This window comes from Molothrus aeneus, chromosome 26 (genome assembly GCF_037042795.1).
Source record: "Molothrus aeneus isolate 106 chromosome 26, BPBGC_Maene_1.0, whole genome shotgun sequence".
Lineage (NCBI taxonomy): Eukaryota > Metazoa > Chordata > Aves > Passeriformes > Icteridae > Molothrus > Molothrus aeneus.
The window spans coordinates 589,436-610,565 of NC_089671.1; the positions used below are offsets into that span (position 1 = coordinate 589,436).

The 21,130-nt window shown below is 62.9% G+C and overlaps 1 protein-coding gene across 8 annotated transcripts in view; it reads right to left on the reverse strand.

Annotated features, from left to right (window-relative positions):
* The window catches only part of RBFOX3 (RNA binding fox-1 homolog 3), a 143,718-nt gene that overhangs the window by 66,125 nt on the left and 56,463 nt on the right, over positions 1–21,130 (reverse strand). For all 8 annotated transcript variants that reach the window (XM_066565846.1, XM_066565840.1, XM_066565841.1 and 5 more), the window contains exon 2: positions 9,201–9,316. The gene's annotated coding sequence lies outside the window, so the exon portion shown is untranslated. The remainder of the gene's footprint in view (positions 1–9,200; positions 9,317–21,130) is intronic.

Below are 21,130 nucleotides of genomic sequence, written 5' to 3' on the forward strand. Positions count from 1 at the left end.
GAGAGGAGTCAGGGCACGGAAAGAGCCCCGAGCCCCCACCATGCAGAACAGGAGCTCAGTGAAAACCAGCGTGGAAATACACAACAAACAGGTAAAATCTAACGTACCTCATGATCTGTATCTAAGATCTGCCCGTACCCAATGCAGCTCAGGCCACAGTGAGCTGGGAATGTGAGTGGCTGGGCCAGCAGCAGCATCCCAGCGGGATGGGGGGCAGGAGGAGGGGGTCAGCCTGGAGGGGCTGCCAGGCCCTGAGACTGAGCAGCACAAATCCAAAGCACTGAGCATGGGAGCATCTGCTGCAGCCTGGGAACCACATGGAGACACAGCTCAGTGCATTACTCAGCCACGGGCTGACTCTGAGTCACCAGCTCCAGCATCTGGGAGGAGAGTGAGTGAGTGTGAGCGTGTGAGTGTGAGTGTGAGCCTGCGAGTGTGAGCGTGTGACTGTCACTACCACTGTGCTCCAGGGCGGCTGTGCCAGCCTGGCTGGCGCTGGATCCGTGCCATGGGATGGCCCTGCCAGGGGATGGAGAGCTGCTCCAGGAGCACACAGAAGGAGCAGGACAGAGGAGCTGGTCGGAGCCAAGTCAAAGCTTCTCTACAAATACAGAGGGAATGGGCACTGGGAGGAGCTGGTCATGCAAAAGGACAAGGTTGGCACAAGAAAAATGGGTGTAAAAGGCTGCAGATAAAGGGAGGCAGGAGGGAATGAGGAGGGACAGGCACTGGATGAGGAAAGGGGCTGAGGTGGGACTGCCCAGACGGTGGGACTGGGCTCAGGGCTCTGGGTCTCTTCCTAAAACACATCTTTAAACACCTTCAAACACCACACAGATGTTTCCCTGCTTCCATCCCAGAGCTGACAAGAGATGCCCACAGCCCTTGTCCCCACAGGCAGCGAGCACCCACCACGGAGAGCCAGCAGAGGATGGGGTGGGACAAACACCCACTGGGACTCCCCCAGACCCCGTCCCACTGGAAAGCATCCCCTGGAAAGCTGCTCCCCGCGCTGCCCAGACTGTTTTGCTAACTGTGCAGCAATCCAGGCTGCTGTTCACATGGAAACTCTCCATCCCATAATAAACAGCGTACTATTTATAAACCCGAAAACGTCTTTATTATTATTATTATTTTCCCCCAGGAAAAAAAACCACCATAATAAACCCCCCCTGCACACTGCTGTTAAACAGAGCCCGGCACGGCCCCGCAGGTCCGCAGCGCTGGTGCTGCTTCCCCAGGCAGTGCCCAGCAGAACAGATGGCAGTGTGGGCGTTAGGTACCAGCCTCCTGGCAATCCGAACATCTGTTACCGTTAGAAAATGCTAATTGCCATCAATCAGGACAGCACCTACCCACATTTACATGCAAGCACAAAAAAATTACGTCTAAATTTCTCCGAGTACAACACTTGCTGCATGTTAAGCGAGCGGAGCTGCTCGGATGCTGCGCGGCAGCCCTGGCACACAGAAGGGGCAGGACAGAGGAGCTGGTCGGAGTCAAATCAAAGCTTCTCTATAAATTCATAGGGAATGGGCACTGGGAGGAGCTGGGCATGGAAAAGGACAAGGCTGGCACCTTGTCAGTGCCCGCGGCACACGGGGCACAGCCCTGGGGCTCATCCCACCCTGCCCCAGCCCCACAGCTGCACCCGTGTCCTGCCAGGGACCCTCGGGGGGACAGAGCCCGTGCCCCCGGTGCTGCAGGGCACCCCCGTCCTGCCAGGGACCCTCGGGGGGACAGAGCCCGTGCCCCCGGTGCTGCAGGGCACCCATGTCCTGCCCCTCTGCACAGCGCTCACCTCGACACACCAGGCACAGCGGAGCCCTTCACCCCCAGCCTGCCCCCTCCAGTGACCCCACAACAGTTTGGGGTCCTGCGCCCTGAGCTGCTGTGCTTGAGGGGCACCAGAGCCCCGCACGCTCCCTGCTCACCTCGCCCTGCCCTCCGCACATCCCTGCTCAGAGGAGCCCAGCTGGATCTGCTCTGCCAGCCCTGGGGCAGGGCCGGCATCCCAGGGGACACTGCCACACACAGGACACTGCCACACACGGGACACTGCCACACACGGGACACTGCCACACACAGGACAATGCCACACTGCCACACACGGGACACTGCCACACACAGGACACTGCCACACACGGGACACTGCCACACACGGGACACTGCCAGCATCCCTCGGGACACTGCCACACACGGGACACTGCCACACATGGGACACTGCCACACACGGGACACTGCCACACACAGGACACTGCCACACACGGGACACTGCCACACACGGGACACTGCCACACTGCCACACACAGGACACTGCCACCATCCCTCGGGACACTGCCACACACGGGACACTGCCCCACACGGGACACTGCCACGCTGCCACACACTGCCCAAAGCCAGCATCCCTCGGGACAATGCCACACACCACCTGAAGCCAGCATCCCACGGGACACTGGCACACACGGGACACTGGCACACACGGGACACTGCCACACACAGGACAATGCCACACTGCCACACACGGGACACTGCCACACACGGGACACTGCCACACACGGGACACTGGCACACACGGGACACTGGCACACACGGGACACTGCCAGCATCCCTCGGGACACTGCCACACACGGGACACTGGCACACACGGGACACTGGCACACACGGGACACTGCCACGCTGCCACACACCGCCCGAAGCAATCGTGGGCACTGCCCGGCCCCAGCTGCCCCTCAGCCCGCGCACCTTCTCCGTCCCCAGAGAGCACAAACCAATGGGGCACAGCCAGCTGCACCGTGGGTCATCAGAGACCCCATCACAGGGCCCCAAAGCCAGATGGTTCCCATGTGAAGAGAGGCACAAATCTTGGACACAAAGAACTTGGCCACAAAGTTCAGCGAGAGAAGAACGAAAGCGAGGAGGAAGCTGGCGCGCGGTGATCCCCGAGTCACAGCGCCCTCCGCAGCGGCCCCAGGGATGCTCCGGCAGCCGGAGCTGGCGAGGGCCCCGCTCCTCACCTCGGGCTGCCGGGCCCCCGCCTCCCTCGCAGCCGGGAGCTGCGCCGGAATGCAAATGATGCTCCAGGCGAGTGCCAAGAGCTCCTTGTTCTTTCCCCAATGTAGGACACCTCTCGGCGCTGCAGCCCGCACGGAGTTCGTAGGAGGCTGCAAGGGTGCCAGAGGAGCTGAGCCTGCCCAGGGTGACTCTTCGACAGCAAAGCTGCACCTTGCAGTGCAATTTTCCCCTCCCTTGGATCTGTTCCCTGAGGACCACGGTCCTGGATCGCAGCTCTGACAGAAACTTCACGTGTCAGAGGCCTTTCTACCTGCTGCCCTCTGGGCACAACTCGGACTCCCTGGTGCGTCCCCACGCACCACGGCTGCGCTCCCACCGTGCCAGCTGCAGGCACTGCTGCCCAGCGCCAGGACACAGCTCAGGAGCACAGGGAGAGAGCCCGGGGCAGTGATCCCAGAGCCCGGGGCAGTGATCCCAGAGCCCAGAGCAGTGATCCCTGATCCCAGAGCCTGCAGCAGTGATCCCTGATCCCAGAGCCCGGAGCAGTGTTCCCAGAGCCCAGAGCAGTGATCCCTGATCCCAGAGCCCGGAGCAGTGTTCCCAGAGCCCGGAGCAGTGATCCCTGATCCCAGAGCCTGGAGCAGTGATCCCTGATCCCAGAGCAGTGATCCCTGATCCCAGAGCCTGGAGCAGTGATCCCTGATCCCAGAGCCTGCAGCAGTGATCCCTGATCCCAGAGCAGTGATCCCTGATCCCAGAGCCCGGAGCAGTGTTCCCAGAGCCCAGAGCAGTGATCCCTGATCCCAGAGCCCGGAGCAGTGATCCCAGAGCCCGGAGCAGTGATCCCTGATCCCAGAGCCTGGAGCAGTGATCCCTGATCCCAGAGCAGTGATCCCTGATCCCAGAGCCCGGAGCAGTGACCCTGCTGCCAAGGAACAGCCAGGGACGCGGGCTGGAGGGGCAGCTGGAGCCTGGAGCACTGATCCCTGATCCTGGAGCCCAGAGCAGTGATCCCTGATCCCAGAGCAGTGATCCCTGATCCCAGAGCCCGGAGCAGTGACCCTGCTGCCGAGGAACAGCCAGGGACGCGGGCTGGAGGGCAGCCGGAGCCCGGAGCAGCCTCCCTGCCGACACCACACGCTTCCCGCAGCCACAGGCAGTGCACAGGGAGTTTCCCCACAGCTCTCACGTCAGGGCTGTCGGGCTCTGGCTCCATCCCCTGGTTCACCCCAGCCCTGGCTCCCTGCCAGGCTCCCCTCAGCCTGAGCAGGTTGTGGCACCGCTGCCGCTTCCCGCGGCTCCCACCCCAGCGTTACTGAGCAGCCGAGGGAACGGCTCAGAGCTACAAGGTCACTCAAAAACACCATCTGTCCACGCAGTGCTCCTCGCCCTGGGGAGAGCAGCACAGAAACGATTGCAATGCACTCAAGGCCACTGTGCCCCTCTCCACTGCCCTGCTGCCCGCCAGCATCACACGGTGCTCGCTCAGCCTGGGTTCACGAGGGGTGATCACAGCACCAATGCCCACTGATGCCCCAACACCCTCCACACCACCAGGGCACCCAAGGTTGACAGGGAACCCTCCCAGAGTGCTCGTCACAGGGTGAGGTGTTTGGTGCTGGGGACAGACTGCCTGTGCTGGCCAGAGTCACCTCCATGACCCCTGGCTGGTGGCCTCACCAGCACCATGGGGTGGGGGGCAATGGTGGGAGTGTAGCCCACCTTGCATGAGGGGGAAAAAGTCACAGGAGCAGCCCAACATCCCCAGAAAGTGCAGCTCCAGGTCCCCTCCCCCTGCACTGCCAGGACTATTTCTGGGGAGCTGAAGTCACTTGCATTTGGGCTCTGAAGTCACATTCGTCTCTGTTGTGCTGCTTCTCCCGCACCCAAAAGTGTCACAGCACAGCACTGTCTCTGTCACAGCAGCTGTCCCCCACATGGCCCGTCCCAGATGCTCCTGTGCTCACAGCCAGGCGCTTGCCCAGCCCCGGTGGCTCACCAGGGTGGCACAGGGCTGCCAGTGGGTGCATGGGGGGACAGACTCACCCCCAGCCGCAGCAGGAAATAAATACTTGATTTGGGCAAGCCCAATCCCAGGGAGGTGGAAGGCTAGGCCTAGGCTGATCAGGGTGAAGGCTGAGCAGAAGCTTAGGTGGAGGTAGGACATAAAGAAAGTTATGGGTTGGGAGCAATAATTTGTTGAGCTGAATCCAACCGTCTCAGTTAGAGTAACTTTCTGTTATTCTGCTCATTCTAATTCGCCTTGAATTCATTCGCATACTAGTCCTGAGGTAAGGAGGAGGATGAGTGAGGAGGTTCAGGCCAGTCTCTCCCCAGCACCCGGCCGTGCCCCTCATCCACCTCAGCAGCTGCTTCCTCCATCCCAGCTGCAGTGCTGAGGGCAGAGGCGGGCACTGCCCCAGGGCTGCCCAGGAGGAGTCCCCTGCACCCACTGGGACCCTGCCACGCTGGCCCCACGGCCCTGCAGTGATGCCAGACCCCTTCCATATGGGAGCAGCCAGCGGAGCTGCCAGCCCCAGCGCTTGCCGCTACATCTGGAAACTCTTCTCACCCTTAATTGTTCCTAATGCCTTAACACGCCGAGTGACTAATCAGACACTAATTGGGCGGCGTTAGCGGGGAGCGGAGCCCGAGCGCCGGCGGTGCCTCCTGCGCTGCCACCGCCACAAATCCCTCCGGACTCCAGCGCCTTTCCCTGCTCAGCCTCTCCCAGCGGGGTGGAAATCCCTGCCCAGCAGCGGGGAGAGCCACGAGACGCCGATTGCAGCTCTGCCAAACGGCCCTTGTGCCCCGGGAGCCAGGGCAGCGAGGGCACGAGGTATCCCCCAGCAGGGATGTCCCACACACCGATGTCACCCCCGAGCAGAAAGGCACCGGGAGACCCAATCGCCGCCCTCTGACTGCTCACCGCCTCTGGGCACGCACTGGCACCGCTGGGATGGGCATTGCCCACGCTGAGCCAGGGCGAGGAGACCAGTGATGAACAGGAATGCACCTGCTGCGGGTGATTTATAGCCGGTGGGGAGCCAGGGCAGAGCACAGCTGCATTTGGGACCCTCCTGTGCCCCAGAGAGCTGTGGGGGGGTGCCCCCAGCCCATTTCTGGGGCTGCCCTGTCTCCCTGGGAGCTCCCACGGGGCTGCCAGCCCTGCCTGCACATCTGCCGGCAGCGCTGCGCTCGCCAGAGCTGCTCAACAGCAGGAAAGAGGCACAAATCTTGTTACACACTGGCTAAGCCTCCCTGGGCATGTTTTCTATAAATCTCCTGGAATTTATTATATGATAACTAGCCTGGAAAAGCTAAATTAAATCCACAGCCAAGAAACTGACTTTCAAGTGTGACCTAATTTAGCTGCTGGAAAGGGAGGGAGGGAGGGGGGATCCCGGTGCCAGCCGCTCCCGCTTTGACCTCCCGGTGCAGCCGCACACCCCCCGTCCTCCCCTCCGCCATGACTTTGGGGACGGAGCTGCTCAGCCTTTCATGTCTGAGTGGATCTCACACTCCCACTCGCTGGAACAAAAGCGCCTCAAGGGCTCCCCTGTCAGATGTTTTCCATTGCTCATCTCCAAGCCTTCCTTGAAGGAGCGCTCTCCTCCGGGGTGCTCCAGCAGGCCTGGGGATGATGGGGAGGGTTGCTCTGCACTGGCTCCAGGCTGCTCCCCACCAGCCCAGTGAGCCCCAAGCTCGGCACCAGCACCCACACACCCCATGGCTGGCAGCCCCCAGCCTCACACAGGGCCCAGGCAGGCTCCAGGAGAGGAGGAGGAAAGCAGCAGGCAGAAAAGCTGCATAGGGAAGAGCTTTGGTGGCCTGAGCCGCCCACTTCTGCCCTGGTGCCCAGAGCAGGTGCTGGCAGCAATGGCTGCATGGACCCCAGAGACAAGGCACAGCCCTCCCAGTGCAGGGGCACAGTGTGCACGGTGGCCAGGGTGACAACCTGTCTGCCATCCCCTGACAAGCAGCACAGTCCCAGCCCCAGCGCAGCACAAGGTCCTGGGAGAAACTCCCAGCACTCCCACTTTGGCCAGGACGCTCACAACAGCTGGATCCACAGTGACGTGGGGCTGGGCAGGACCAGGCAGCCCTTCACCCCAGAGTGCCCATCTGTGGGGCTGGGCAGGATCATGCAGCCCTTCACCCCAGAGTGCCCATCTGTGGGGCTGGGCAGGACCACGCAGCCCTTCACCCCAAAACTGCCCATCTGTGGGGCTGGGCAGGACCAGGCAGCCCTTCACCCCAGAGTGCCCATCTGTGGGGCTGGGCAGGACCATGCAGCCCTTCACCCCAAAACTGCCCATCTGTGGGGCTGGGCAGGACCACGCAGCCCTTCACCCCAGAGTGCCCATCTGTGGGGCTGGGCAGGACCAGGCAGCCCTTCACCCCAGAGTGTCCATCTGTGGGGCTGGGCAGGACCAGGCAGCCCTTCACCCCAAAACTGCCCATCTGTGGGGCTGGGCAGGACCACGCAGCCCTTCACCCCAAAACTGCCCATCTGTGGGGCTGGGCAGGACCAGGCAGCCCTTCACCCCAAAACTGCCCATCTGTGGGGCTGGGCAGGACCAGGCAGCCCTTCACCCCAAAACTGCCCATCTGTGGGGCTGGGCAGGACCAGGCAGCCCTTCACCCCAGAGTGCCCATCTGTGGGGCTGGGCAGGACCATGCAGCCCTTCACCCCAGAGTGCCCATCTGTGGGGCTGGGCAGGATCATGTAGCCCTTCACCCCAAAACTGCCCATCTGTGGGGCTGGGCAGGACCACGCAGCCCTTCACCCCAGAGTGCCCATCTGTGGGGCGGCTGGCTCGGGGCTCAGCAGGCACAGGGGGTGGAGCAGGCACGGGCAGGGCCCACGGGCAGGGCGAGGTGGGCACTGCAGGACCTGGTGCTCTGGCAGACCCGGGGGTGGCTCGGGGCTGGCACACGGACGCATGCTGTTGTTCTGGAACGGAGTGCACTGGCACAGCGGCATGTGGGAAGCTTGCATAATAGTGCCAGCCCACACTACGCCTGCTCCTTCCCAGCATGATCAGCCCCTTGCTTTCATGAGCAATAACATCCACCCAAAGTTTTCTAAAGACAAAAAAAAAAAAGAGCTTCAAGGTGATGCACAGAGCTCAGCTGCCTTTGCTGCCTCTGAACCGATTAATGCAGCTGGGGAATCCATCTGCACGGCCACTCCAATCCCACATTCTGGACAACCTGTACCCCAGCAAGGGACGAGGAGCCTCGAGCTCCCATTTCGTGATTCCCGAGCAGGCACCCGGGGCTGGGGCAGAGCTGAGGAGCCAGTGTGCAGTGAGCAGCGCTGCGAGGGGGGCACACACAGCCCCCGCCCTGCTGGTGCTGCACGGCCCCACGGGCACTCCTCCTGCCCAGGCACTCCCTTGGCTATGCCAGCTGGGACAAGAGCAGTCCCAGCTCTGGGACACCCCCCAGCACAGCAGTTGGTGGAGAGGAAGACAAATTCCACAGCAGAAGAGCCCAGGCAGAGCCCAGTCCCTGGGCACCATGGCTGCCACAGCCTGGCCGTGACTCTCTGAGCACTGCGGAACCTGTGGGTGCTCGCAGTGCTGGGAACAAACAGGGAAAACGCCTGGTCTGCAGGAGAGAGCCCCACTGCCTGCAGGAGTTTTACACTTTAACTCCTCCTCAAGCTGCTGTGAGCTCCCAGAGCAGACTGGTGTCCGCAGAGGGGGGTTCCAGTCCATGTAACGTGAACTGACGCTGGTGATGGGCTCAGCCCAGAGCCCTGGGGGCAGCAGGGGAGCCGGGTCTCGGCGGGTCCAGCTGGGCTGGGACGTGCAGGGCTGTGTGTGCACCATGGGCACCCATCCCCTCCCTTGCAGGGCACCCCCAAGGTCCTGCACACTCCAGGACCTCCACACTGCTGCACTGAGCAGCAGGGACACAGCTGGCACTGATCAAAGCATCCCAGACCCTCCCAGGCCACATCCCACGAGGATCAGAGCAGACATGCTTGTCCCACCAACGTTCCCCTTTGCCAGGTCAGCACACAAGGGTCTGGACACACAGGATCTGTACCCAGGGCTGGTGCAAAGTCCCTGGTGGGCTGACTGTGAGCTGCTGCCCCAGGCACAGCCATGGGAAGCAGCATCTTCATCCTCCATGCCCTCCCCTAGCAGGACTGCTGGGTGGAAAGGACATACCTGAAGGCCAAGAGCGGGTGCCTCGGGTGCGGTGGCAGGTGGGAGCTCACGCTCGTGTTCACCCCTCCACGCCGTCAGGAAGAGCTGTCGGGGTCTCGCAGCAGCAGCTTCTCAGCCTGAAAGAGAGAGGGAGAGGCTCCAGTCCCGTCCCTGTGTGGGCACCGCCGCCGGTACCGGAGGAGGACGCGGCGCAGCTCGGAGCGCCACGGCCCCGGGGATTGCAGTGCTTGGCCCCCTCCTTCAACAGCACAGTGACCTCCTTCAGCAGCACAACTGTCCCAGCTGGGAGCAGCTCTGGAGCAGCCCCTGACCTGGGCAGAGGCAGGACCCAGGACCCTGTCCAGTAGCAAAGCCCCTGAGGAGAGGGAAGCATGATCGGCCCAGGTCCCAGCTTACGGTCCCCAGAGGGACATGTCCCAGCCTCTGCACTGACAGAAAATGCTGAGGCTGCTCCTGCCTCCCTCATGCACCAGCCCTGGCCTCTGACGAGTGCATGGGATGGAGACAAGGAAAGGCAAAGACTTCTTCCTAAAGGAATGAAGTCCCCAACCCATCTGTTCCCCCAAAGGAGGAGGGGGGAGGCCACTGGCAGCTCCAGTTTGATTTTCCCCGACCCAGGTTGCACAGGAGATAATTTAGCAGCCTGTCCCCCATTGCAGTGGGACTGTTTCCCTGCTCCCCCGGGCAGCCCATCCATCAGAGCACAGAGCAGTGGCGTCCCCTGGCACCCCGGGCAGGCAGCCCCCCCTGTGCCGTGAGTTACGGCGCCTGCACCATGCGGTGGGATGGGCTCAGAGCAGCGGCTCCACTCCAGGAACTGAGATTTATCCCCTCGGTGGAACAGGGCAGAAGCTGGGAGATAAGTCACAGCAGAGCTGCAGGAGTGGCGCTCAAGGTCCTCCAAGGTTGGCTCACTAAAAACCCAGGAGAGGAGCACAAGTCCTGCCTGCTGGTGTGGCTGCACATCCTCTCCTGACGCTGAACCAGCCGTGGCCAAGGGGAGCTGGGAAGGGAGCCGGGCCCCCCAGGCTGGCTCTGCAGCAATCCCTGGGGCAGGCTGCTGCCAGGGCTGTGTGAAGCCACCAGTGTCCCCCAAACTCCATCCCCCCTTCCCAGCATGTTCCAATAACCCCAGCAGACAGGGATGGGCTTCCCAGCAGTGCAGAGCCCGTAAAAATCCAAGAGGCAGCCTGGAGGGGTGCTTGATGCTGGCCCCAGGAGCAGACTGGAGGCACCCACTCTGGGACTGGCCCCTGCAGTCACCCAGCACACCGAGCATGCAGCTGGCAGTGGTGTGAGCTCCCAATGGGCGCTGTCACTGCTCTGGGGACAGACCACAGAGAACCCACAGAGACACAGTGAACGGCGCAGGCACTCCCCAGACTCGCTGGAATTCCCCTCCTGCTTCATTAGTCCTGCTCATTAGGCTCTGCTCCTGATCAGCAGGCACAGCTGGAGCTCAGCAGCGTCGCTCCCCAGCCCTTCCCTCCCAGCCTCTTTAATGCTGCTCAGTCACAGCCGGTCCCCTAAGCCCCCTGGGTGTCCCCTAACCGCCCCTTGGCTGTCCCCTTCCCCAGGCTCTGCCACCAGTCTCCCTTCCCTCCCTGCTGTGGTTGGTGAGTGACCAGAACCACGCTTGAGCTGGGGGCTCAGGGGGGACTCACACTGTGGGGTTTGCCCCACACTGAGCCCCTCCAATCATGGTCAGCAAGTGCAGGACAAGACAAACACAGGGAAAAACCCAATTGCATTGCTGAAACAAACTGAACACAGCAGGATCTTCTCAGCACTCTCTGTTTTCAAAAGCAAAGCCACGTGAGTGCAGGACAGGGGCCGGCACCTTCCCCACTGGTGCTGGGGGCCCAGCAGCATCCCTCACCATCAGCAGCATCCCTCACCATCAGCAGCATCCCCGCCACCGGGAAGTGTTCCTTCCCCAGGAGGGATGGAGAGTGAATTGCAGATCCCTACGGGACATCTCCCCCAGGAGCCGCCGGGCTTTTACTGCACACTAAACCACAGCGATTAGATCAACAAGCCAACCCCTGCAAGGCTGAGAGGTTTCATCAAAGCCAGCAGCACCTCGGGGAGGAGATGGGAAGATGATGCAGCTGCCCACAGCATCTGCAATCCCTGGGCCGGCCTGGCGGCTGCTGCAGGGGCAGGACCAAGGCTGTGCTGCTCATTTTCAGGAGGCTGAGCCTCTGCCACTGCCTGCACGCTCCCAGCTCCTGGCCCCAGCCTGGTGCCTCCTGTCAGACCCCACCGTGGCAGCAGGGTGCCACAGAAATGCCCCTCAGCAGGCAGGGCTGGGGCAGCAGGAGCCTGGGGGGCAGCAGGAGCTTGGGGGGCAGCAGGAGCCCGCAGTGCTTTTCCCTGGATTGCAGAGGAGCGGGAGAGGGATTTTCTTCCAGCAGCACTGGGCACCTGAGCAGCCCCAGCTCCAGCCCCAGCCCGACCTGCAGCTCTTTCCCACTCCTCTGCGCCACAGCTGATGTCTGGGTGTGCAGCAGCACACGGTGGCACGAACAGGATTTTGATGCTCAACAGAAGATGGTTTTTTCCCGGGTCTCGCTTACGTCACACCTGGAGGTATCCATGGCCGTGGAGGTGACACTGAGGAAGGCTAAAGAGTTTCAGCTCCTGCGCTGAGGGAGCAGCTTCTCCTTCAGCTGCCAAAGAGCAGAATTACAGTGATCTGGCACTGCCTGCCCTCGTCGTGCCCCCAGCCCAGCAGTGCCCCGGGGAGGGGAGGGCAGAGCACGGCCCCACTGCCACAGCCCCACTGCCACAGCCCCACTGCCACAGCCCCATTGCCCCCCTGGCTGGACGGACCCACTGCTCCCACAGCTCCCACAGGAGTGAGCAGAGCCCCTTGCTGCTGGGGCTGAGCCAGGGAAGCCTGCATCCCATGGGCTCCATCTGCTCCCAGTGCCCCAGGGGTGTGCTGGGGGAGCCTGGAACCCACAGGCACCACCTGCAGCCCACGGGCATCACCCACTCCCGTGGGCATCACCCACTCCCGTGGGCACCAGCCGCTGCCAGCACTCCCCCAGCCCCAGGCAGTGCTGCCAGCGACAATCCCATGCCACAGGGACCACCCACACGCCACAGCAGCAGCAGCAGCACAGAGACAGGCCTGGTGGCAGAGCCACGCTTGCAGCTGCCTCAGGGAAAGGGGAGGAAGGCTCGTCACCCCCCTGCCACCCTCCTCCCCACAGGAGCAGGAGGAAGGTCCCACTCACCCCCGCTGCTGGAGCTGGGGAAGCCTCTGCCTGCCACAGACAGAACCAGAGCGATGGGAACCACCCCTGCAGATGTGGGTGACATCTCACCCGTGGGAACGCTGCTGGCGTGGTGGCAGGGCTGGCACTGGGAGAAAGGGCTGGCACCAGGGCTGGTACCAGGGTGGCAGGGCTGGCACCGGGGCTGGTACCAGGGCGGCAGGGCTGGCACCGGGGCTGGTACCAGGGCGGCAGGGCTGGCACCGCTCCCACAGCACAGCCCAAGGGTGAAGGGCACCAGCAGAAAAGCCACAGGATGGCGTGGTGGGAGAGGCTGGCCAGGGCCAAGATCAGCGAGTGACAGCTGGGCCCTGGCATGCTGAGCCAGGCTGGGCACACCCAGGCCAAGAGGTGCTCAGGGTGCAGGAGGATTGGCGGGGGCACACTGACCATGGGGTCCCACACTGACCATGGGGTCCTGTTACTGGCCACAGGGTCCTACACTGACCACAGGGTCCTACATTGACCACGAGGTGCACACTGACCACGGGGTTCTCTCACTGACCACAGGGTCCCATACTGACCACAGAGTGCACATTGACCACAGGGTGCACACTGACCACAGGGTCCTATTACTGACCACAGGATCCCATACTGACCATAGGGTCCAGTACTGACCACGGGATGCACACTGACCATAGGGTCCCACACTGACCACGGGGTGCACACTGCCCACGGGGTGCACACTGCCCATGGGGTCCCACACTGCCCACGGGGTGCACACTGCCCATGGGGTCCCACACCGCCCATGGGGTCCCACACTGCCCACGGGGTGCACACTGCCCATGGGGTCCCTGACCACTGCAGTGAGCAGCTCCAGCCGTGGCCGCAGTGGTGCCCAGGCCAGCCCTGCTCTGGTGCCCCGAGGAGCACTGGCACTGCATGAGGGAACAGAGCCCTGTGCAGGCCAGCACGGACCAGGGCAGCTGTGCCAGCCCAGCACACGGAGGGCGTGCCCACGGCAGGGCAGTGCCAGCAGGGACAGGGTGCCAGCAGCCGGGGCAGCCCTGGCTGTGGCCATGGATGCCAGCAGCTGGTTGCAGTCTGTTTTCCTGCACTAGTGCATTAAGCATTCCACACAGCACTTTTGCTGTAAATCACTTCCTATTCAGGCTCACTGCTGAGGGTCTCTGAAGGTCGATTTTCCATGGTTATGACAACAAAAACTAAAATTGGGTCAAACCTGAAAGGTATTATCTTTCTCCAAGCTGCTAAATGCACAATAGTAATGAGGTTGGTTAAGCAGTTCACCCCCAGCCTGCATTATTTGCTCTGAAGATGTATTAACCAGTTAAATGAGCATGATAAGGCAGCCCTGCACATCCCTCCCACCAGCCACACGGAAGATCTGAGGTTCTGGGTCTCCGCATCCCCGTTAACAACCGAGACCGCGGCCCCACGACAAAGGCAGCTGTGCCACAGCTCCGGGCCAGGCTCGGCCCAGCCTGACCCACGGCAACACAAAGGCAGCTTTAAAGGCATCCAGCGGCTCACAGCCACTGGAAAAAATAATTATCCTTCCTCCTCCCCTCTCTCTTTCTTCTTCTTAACACCCTCCCTCCTGCGAGCTCCTGATGAAAGAGCGAACCCACCGCCTGCCCCATCCAAGGGGCTTTGGCAGCATCCCTGCTCCAGGATGGGGGATTAGCCCTGGCAAACACATGCAGCTGACCTGGCTGCCAGCACCGGCACGGGAGCAGAGCTGTGAGGAAAACCCACCCAAGCACCCCAGAAGCACCAGAGTCACTCCACAGCAGCCCCAAAGGTGCTGCGTGCCCGTGGCAGAGCTCTCCACACAGACCTGCTGGCAGGGTGCAGGATGGGCTGCCCAGGGAGGCAGTGGGGCCTGGGGCTGCAGGACCAGTTGTGGGACACAAGCGATGTTTGTTTTTATGGGATTTCTGCTGCTTTTCCTAAAACAAACACCCATTAACGTAAATATAACTGATGTAAACAAGCATGACCCTAAAATCCATGTGCAGCTGTATAGATCAGGGAAAAGAGAGAGAGGGAGGTTGGTTGGGAGAGAGGGAGGGGAAACACTTTAATTAATCTCTAAAATGAATGAGAGGGGAAAACTCCAACTGCAGGAGAAGCATCTGGTGCTGCTGCAGGAAGGGGCTGTGCTCTGCTGGGGAACACCAGAGCCTTTGGCTGCCACACCGGGCACTCCACGGCACCAGGCACGGCTGGGAGAGCCACAGCACGCCCAGAGCACCCAGGGAGGGCAGCCTGCCCTGTGCCAGTGCCATGTGCCAGAGCCAGGAGCTGGGAACATGCCCCGGTGAGTGCTGCAGCTCCCAGCCCCATGCCCAGCCAGAGGAGCATCCCCAGGAGCAGCCTGTCCCAACAGGGGATGGATGGGGACAGGGAGGGGATTCACCTCCTGCAGCCAGGGGGAAGCATCAGAGAGCCTCAGAGCGCCTCCCACGGTGACCCAGCTGGGCCTTCGCCAGGAGGAAGCTGCTGCATGGAGAAATGCCAGCACTCTCTAGCACGGAAGGATGGATGAAGATCCCAAGGTGGGATCTGTGCTGGCAGCTCTGGGACCAGCACTCTGGCCTCCAGATGCCACCTCCTGTGCCCAAAACGTGGCTGTGAACAGTACCTGAGGGCCAAGGGAGAGAGAGAAGGAGCACAGAGCAGATCCAAGGAGCTCCAAGATGGAGGGGAGGGCCCGGGGTCAGCCAGAGGCAAGAGCAGATGCACACTTTAAGGGGACAGCAGTGCGTCCAGGCTGGGCTCTCCCAGCTCTCCCCAGAAGCAGCTCCCTGGCTGCCCCTGGAGCGCTCAGCCCCAGCACAGCAGAGCTCAGCCACACTCACACCCTGCCCAGGATGATCCTGGGGGACCACCCTTCATCCCAGCCTGGAGATGAAACCCACAGCGTGGTGCTCCTGGAGAAACACCACCCCCAGCACAGCTCCTGCCCAGGGTCAGCAGTGAGGGTAACACGGCCACCGCCAGCTGTGGTGCCCAGCTCTGCTGGGGCAGTGCCCACCTGGGCACAGAGCCCTGCTCGGGGAGGGCAGGAGGGACGATGGCAGCCCCAGGACTCGCCCAAGCCCTGAGCTGGCCCACGCAGGGCTCTGCCAGCCCTCCTGGGCTCCACACAGCCACAGCTCCCAGCACACGTCCTCCCCCTGCCCTTCCCAACTCTGCCAGCGATGGCAGGGAGCTCGAAACGCCAGGGAAAGCATTCCTTATCCCTTATTGCAGAAAGGCAGAGCACCCAAAGATGGCACCAGCCCAGTGCCCGGCGAGACCTCCCCGGATTTACAGCCAGCACAGCTGAGGAGACAGAGGAGCTTCAGTGAACCTGGTTAAAGCCTCTGGGAAAACGACAGCAGGATCCGAGTGACCTGAGAGCTCCACCTCTCCATCGGGAGAACAAAAGTGACCCAGGAAAGGAGCCTGGCAGCCCCAGGGACTGCGGGGAGGGGCTGCCGAGGGCCGGGGCTAACAGGACAGCCCCGGGACAGCGCACCCTGCCCAGGGAGCAGGGACAGGCAGCTCTGGGACAGCAGAGCATCGCTGCTGGAGCACCCTGCGCTGCCTGCGGCACTGATCCAGCCTCCCCCTCCTCCTCCTCCAGGCCTCTTCCTCTCCTTCCCCTCTTTGTCATTCCTCTCAGCTCACGCCTCTTCTCTGCTCTCCTTCAGCTGCTCGCAGCAATAATCCAGGGCACTGCCGCCCCAGCAGATTGCTCAGCGCCGCTCCCTGCTGCTGACCGGGCTTTTAATGACTCCCCCGGCCGTGCCGGGGCTGCTCCCCGCCTCCACCGGCTGCCGGGTTCCCCCAGCATCCCTCCCCCAAAAACCGCCCGCAGCACCGGCGGGAGCGGCCGGGAGCGCCCAGCACCTCCAGCTCCGCGGGGCTCAGCTGGGATCTGTGGGATCTGCTCCTCCCGCACCGGCTCTCAGCCCCTCCGAGCACCCGCAGGACTCTCTGGGCAGCCCCGGCCCCCAGGGCCCCCCGGGCCAGGCGAGTGCAGCCAAGGGCACCAGGGCAGCAGCCGGAGGGGCTGCAGGCTGCCAGCACTGCCTCGGGGACGGGGAAGGGACAGGCACGGCTCCTGTCCCTCAGATGATGCTGCTCAGAGCCTGGCACGGCGCTCTGCAGAGGCAGGGACAGCACAGGAGCTGGGGCTCTGCCTGCAGGAGCCACAGAGCACCCCAGGCAGCTCCCACAGCTCCAGCACCCTGCCAGGGCATGAGGCAGGCAGGACTGCGAGGGTCCCCGCCCCAGAGAGGAGGGTGGGTGTGACAGGGACAGCAGCTGCTGCTCAGGGCACCCTGAAATTCAGGCAGTGATTGCTGAACCCCTCTCTCAGAGCAGAGCTGCCCAGGGCAGGACAGACTGACACACTTCTGGGACCAAGGGACAGGTCAGCAGTGCGACCCCAGCCAGCCCTGTCACACGGCCATGTCTGGATCCTGCAGCCAGCTCTGGGCTCCCCAGTGCAGATGGCATCAATACACAGGAGGGCATCTTGCAGAAGCTCAGGGTGATGCCCAGAGGCTGCAGCACAGCACAGGACACAGTGGGAACGAGGGGTGCTCAGCCCAGGGGAGAGGCTCAGGGGAACCGGGGAGGTTACAGGAGATCAGGGCCAAGGCAGGAGGTGGGGAGGGCAGTGGAGCTCCAGCTGCATTATCCTGTTTCCCAACAAATCCATCCATCCATCCATCCATCCATCCATCCATCCATCCATATCAGCAAAGCAATTTTAGAGGCGAGCAGCAGCCGCCACAGAACCACAAAGCAGAGGCAGTGCCAAGTGCCAGCAACCACAGCCTGCCTGCCCCTGTCCCCTGCCTGGCATGGCCCCAGCCCTGTCCCAGCTCCACGCTCAGCGAGGGGAGCAGCAGTGACCGGGGGTGCCCCAGGACCCCCAGCCCCACTCGCTGCCAGGCTGCAGATCCCCGTGTCCCGTCCTTTCATTAACATTCCACATGTAAAGCTGGGACTGTAATTACTGCCCCTGATGAGCAGGCCGAAGGTGGCCGGGTCTCCGAGGGAGCAGATCAGCCGCGGTCCCGGCGCTGCCGCTCTCACCTCGGCCGTCCCGAGCAGGCCCCGATTAACGGGGGCGGCCCCGGCTGCTGCTCCTCCCCTGCCCTGCTGGGGCACCGCGGACCCGCGCCCAGCGGCCCTGGGCTGGCAGAGAGGAGGCTGCTGGGTGTGAGTGAGAAGGGATTCCCTGAGCCTCCTCTCCCTGCTGTCCACGCAGGACACACAGGATACCATTCCAGACGCCAAGGTCCCTGCAGGGAGAGGAGCACAGACTCTGCACTCCTTGGATGTGAAAGCACAGGGAACATCCCACGTGCCCAGCTGGGCTCTTCTCTGCCCACCAGCCACGGTCCTGGGCTGTGACGGGACCCTCCAAGCCACGGCCTCATCAGGCAGGGAAGGCAATCAGCTGTAATTAACGGCGGCTGCGGGCAAAGCGCGGCACGGGGACCTTTCTTCCTCCTTTTCCCCAAGACTGCAAAATAAATTATCCTGCAAAGTTAGCAGAGGCTGAGCTATGGAAACAATTAAACAAAAATTAAATCTAATTCATTTATACTCGGAGCACAAAGTGGATAATGTGGGGGTTTTCTTTGCTCTCCTCTCTTTGCCTTGGTGTTACAGAGGACTATTATGGGAAATTAATCACGGGGAAAAGCAATGAACGTGATCTATCGCTCTTTAAAAGTGCACTGTAGTGATTATATAAAAATCTATTAGAGAGGCCAGGAAATAGCAGAGTGACACCATTTAAAAGGAAAAAGGAGACCGGGCTGGTGGCAAAGGGATCGATTTCTGAACTGACGGATCCGCGGCAGAGGGAGCGGGAGGAGGTCGGGCCGCGGGGTGGCCGCAGGGCTGTGCACGCCCAAAATCCCCGTCACAGGTCCCGCTGCAGGCAGGGCCGGCCCGGGGGCTCCCACCGAGCACAGCCCACGGGAACGGCCGCCCCAGGAGCTGCAGCATCCCCCGCACCCTCGGGGGCACTGCCCCAGCTGAGGGCGCCCAGAGGAGCGACCCCATCCCAGCAGGGAGGGCAGAGCAGACCCCCCTGCCCAGCAAAGTGACCCCATCGCAGCAGGGAGGGCAGAGCAGACCCCCCTGCCCACAGAAGTGACCCCATCGCAGCAGGGAGGGCAGAGCAGACCCCCCTGCCCACAGAAGTGACCCCATCGCAGCAGGGAGGGCAGAGCAGACCCCCCTGCCCAGCAAAGTGACCCCATCCCAGCAGGGAGGGCAGAGCAGACCCCCCTGCCCAGCAAAGTGACCCCATCCCAGCAGGGAGGGCAGAGCAGACCCCCCTGCCCACAGAAATGACCCCATCCCAGCAGGGAGGGCAGAGCAGACCCCCCTGCCCACAGAAGTGACCCCATCCCAGCAGGGAGGGCAGAGCAGACCCCCCTGCCCAGCAAAGTGACCCCATCCCAGCAGGGAGGGCAGAGCAGACCCCCCTGCCCGGCCCCCGGCACACGCTGGGCTCTTTAACAGCGGTGATAAAACCTTCACCAAGGCACGTTCCTCCATAAATCCCGGCGGCAGCGGGGCCGGCCCCGGGCCAGCCTGACGCTTTAACGACACCATCAATCCCCGAGGAGCCCGGGGAGGGGCGGGGGGACCCCCGGGCTGCGGCCGGGCAGGGGCTGAGCCCCCCGAGCCTCCGGGGCTGCGGCAGATCGGCCACACGGATCCAGGCGGGCAATCCCAGCCCAGCAACCCCGCATCTCTGGGCTCGCCCGTGGCCACCGCACACACCCGGTGCCATCGCCCCGTGGCTGCCACCCACAAACTGCCCCAGCCCCGCATCGGCACGGGGAAGGAAACAGCTTTACGGGGATTTAATGGCAGCCTCTCCTCCCCACCAGGTGTGTGGAAGGCAAACGCACCGCACTCCCTCCACCGCATCGTCTAAACGATTTCGGGGAAAAAAGAGTGGAAAAAAACCCCCTTTGATCTCAGCAGCCCGCTTGTTTAGCCCATGCAGGGATTTAATTGAGAAGGGATGTCCTTGAATAAATGCAGAGATGTCCTCGCTCCCCAGGAAGGCTGCCGCGAGCTGAACAATCCCCCGAACGAGGTTTTCCACTCATCCAGGAATATTCTGGGGCAGCAGAGCCCCGGGGCCGCTGCAGCACGGGGAACGCCACGGTGGGCAGGCTGCCGCGGCACACGGACGGGTGTGGGGGCCCAGGGCCCGAGGGAGAGGAGCTCCCGGGGCTGGGGACACCCCTGTGCCCCAAATCCTGCACAGGGGGAGCTGGAGCCGCCCTGCAGCCGGCGGGACAGGGAGCGGGGCTGCCTTGGCCCAGCAGAGGCGCTGCAGGAGGGACGCGGTGCCCAAGAGAAGGTGGGGGCAGCCGGTGCCCAGGAGTTGGCACACGCACCCGGGTGCCAGCCCCGGCCCTGGCGATGCCTTCCCCCTGCCAGGCTGGGCAGGAGCGGAGGAGCCGCGGCTGAGAGGCTGCCAGCAGTGGCACAGCGGGCAGTTCCTGCTCATTTCCTCCCAGCCTGGGCCCTGCCAGTGCCCAGCACACCCTGGCATCGCCGCCCCTCCTCTGCCAGCTCCCTGCGGCCCAGCCCGGCTCCCTGCCAGCCACAGCCTCCTGCAAGGACGGGAACCAGCCCTGGGGCTGCCCTTGTGCCACACACCTGCCAGGGGAACCAGGAGGGGCAATGATGGCCAGGAGGGGCTGCACCCACAGATTTGGGTCTTCGCATCTCTGCCCCTGCCCCAGCCGGTGTCAGGCCCCGCTCAGCATCATCATCATCCTCATCCTCATCCTCCTCCGCCTCCTCCTCGGCGCAGCCGCGTGGGTGCTTTGCCGCAAGGCTCCCTCGCCGGGAAGCGCCGCGCTATTTTAATCCGGCATCTCCCACCAGCCCAGTGAGGATGGCTGCGAGTGCAGCCCCAGGAGAGCTCTGCCCTGCACCCCCGCGCCGCTCGGGATGGAGGAACACCCCGAGGCTGCGCTCGCAGGGAGGCAGGAGTGGGCTGCCGGGCCCCGAAAGCCAGGGAGGAAGCTGCTTTTAGCCTGGAAGAGAATTCACGGTGATAAAGGAGAGGACATGGGAATTCCCAGCTCATTAAAGTGCTGGCATCTGTCAGCCCATGGTAACAGCAGCTCCTCTTCTCCTCATCCATTTCAGTTCCTGTCCAACCCCTGCCCGGGGGACTTGTGCTCAGCTCTGCAGTCGCCCCAGCTCCGTCCCACTGCTGTGCCACCGGCTGTGCCACCACCAGCGTGTGCCACGGCACAGCCACGGGGCCGCGGGCACCTGCAGGGCTGGCGCTGGGAGCCCACACGGACCCGAGCTGGGTGCTCGTACCGTGCCTGGCCGCAGCTGTGCTGGAGGAGCAGAAGAGCTCTCAGCCCCTGGGCTCGCTCGCTGGCTGCGGTGGCTAAAGGCGAGCTGATTAAAGCAATTAGGATTTTAAATAGTAACACCAGAGTGGCTCATCAGCGCTGAAGAGGCAGTCAACTGACAGGCTGAGGAGCCTATTTAGGGATCCTGTTTGGCTGAGGATGCTCAGCGGGGCCCCAGGGCTCCCTCGGAGTGGGGGTGCCGGCACAGGGGTGCCCCGGGCACCCCAGAACCCCCCCCCAAGGACACGGAGCAGCCCTGTCAGGGAGC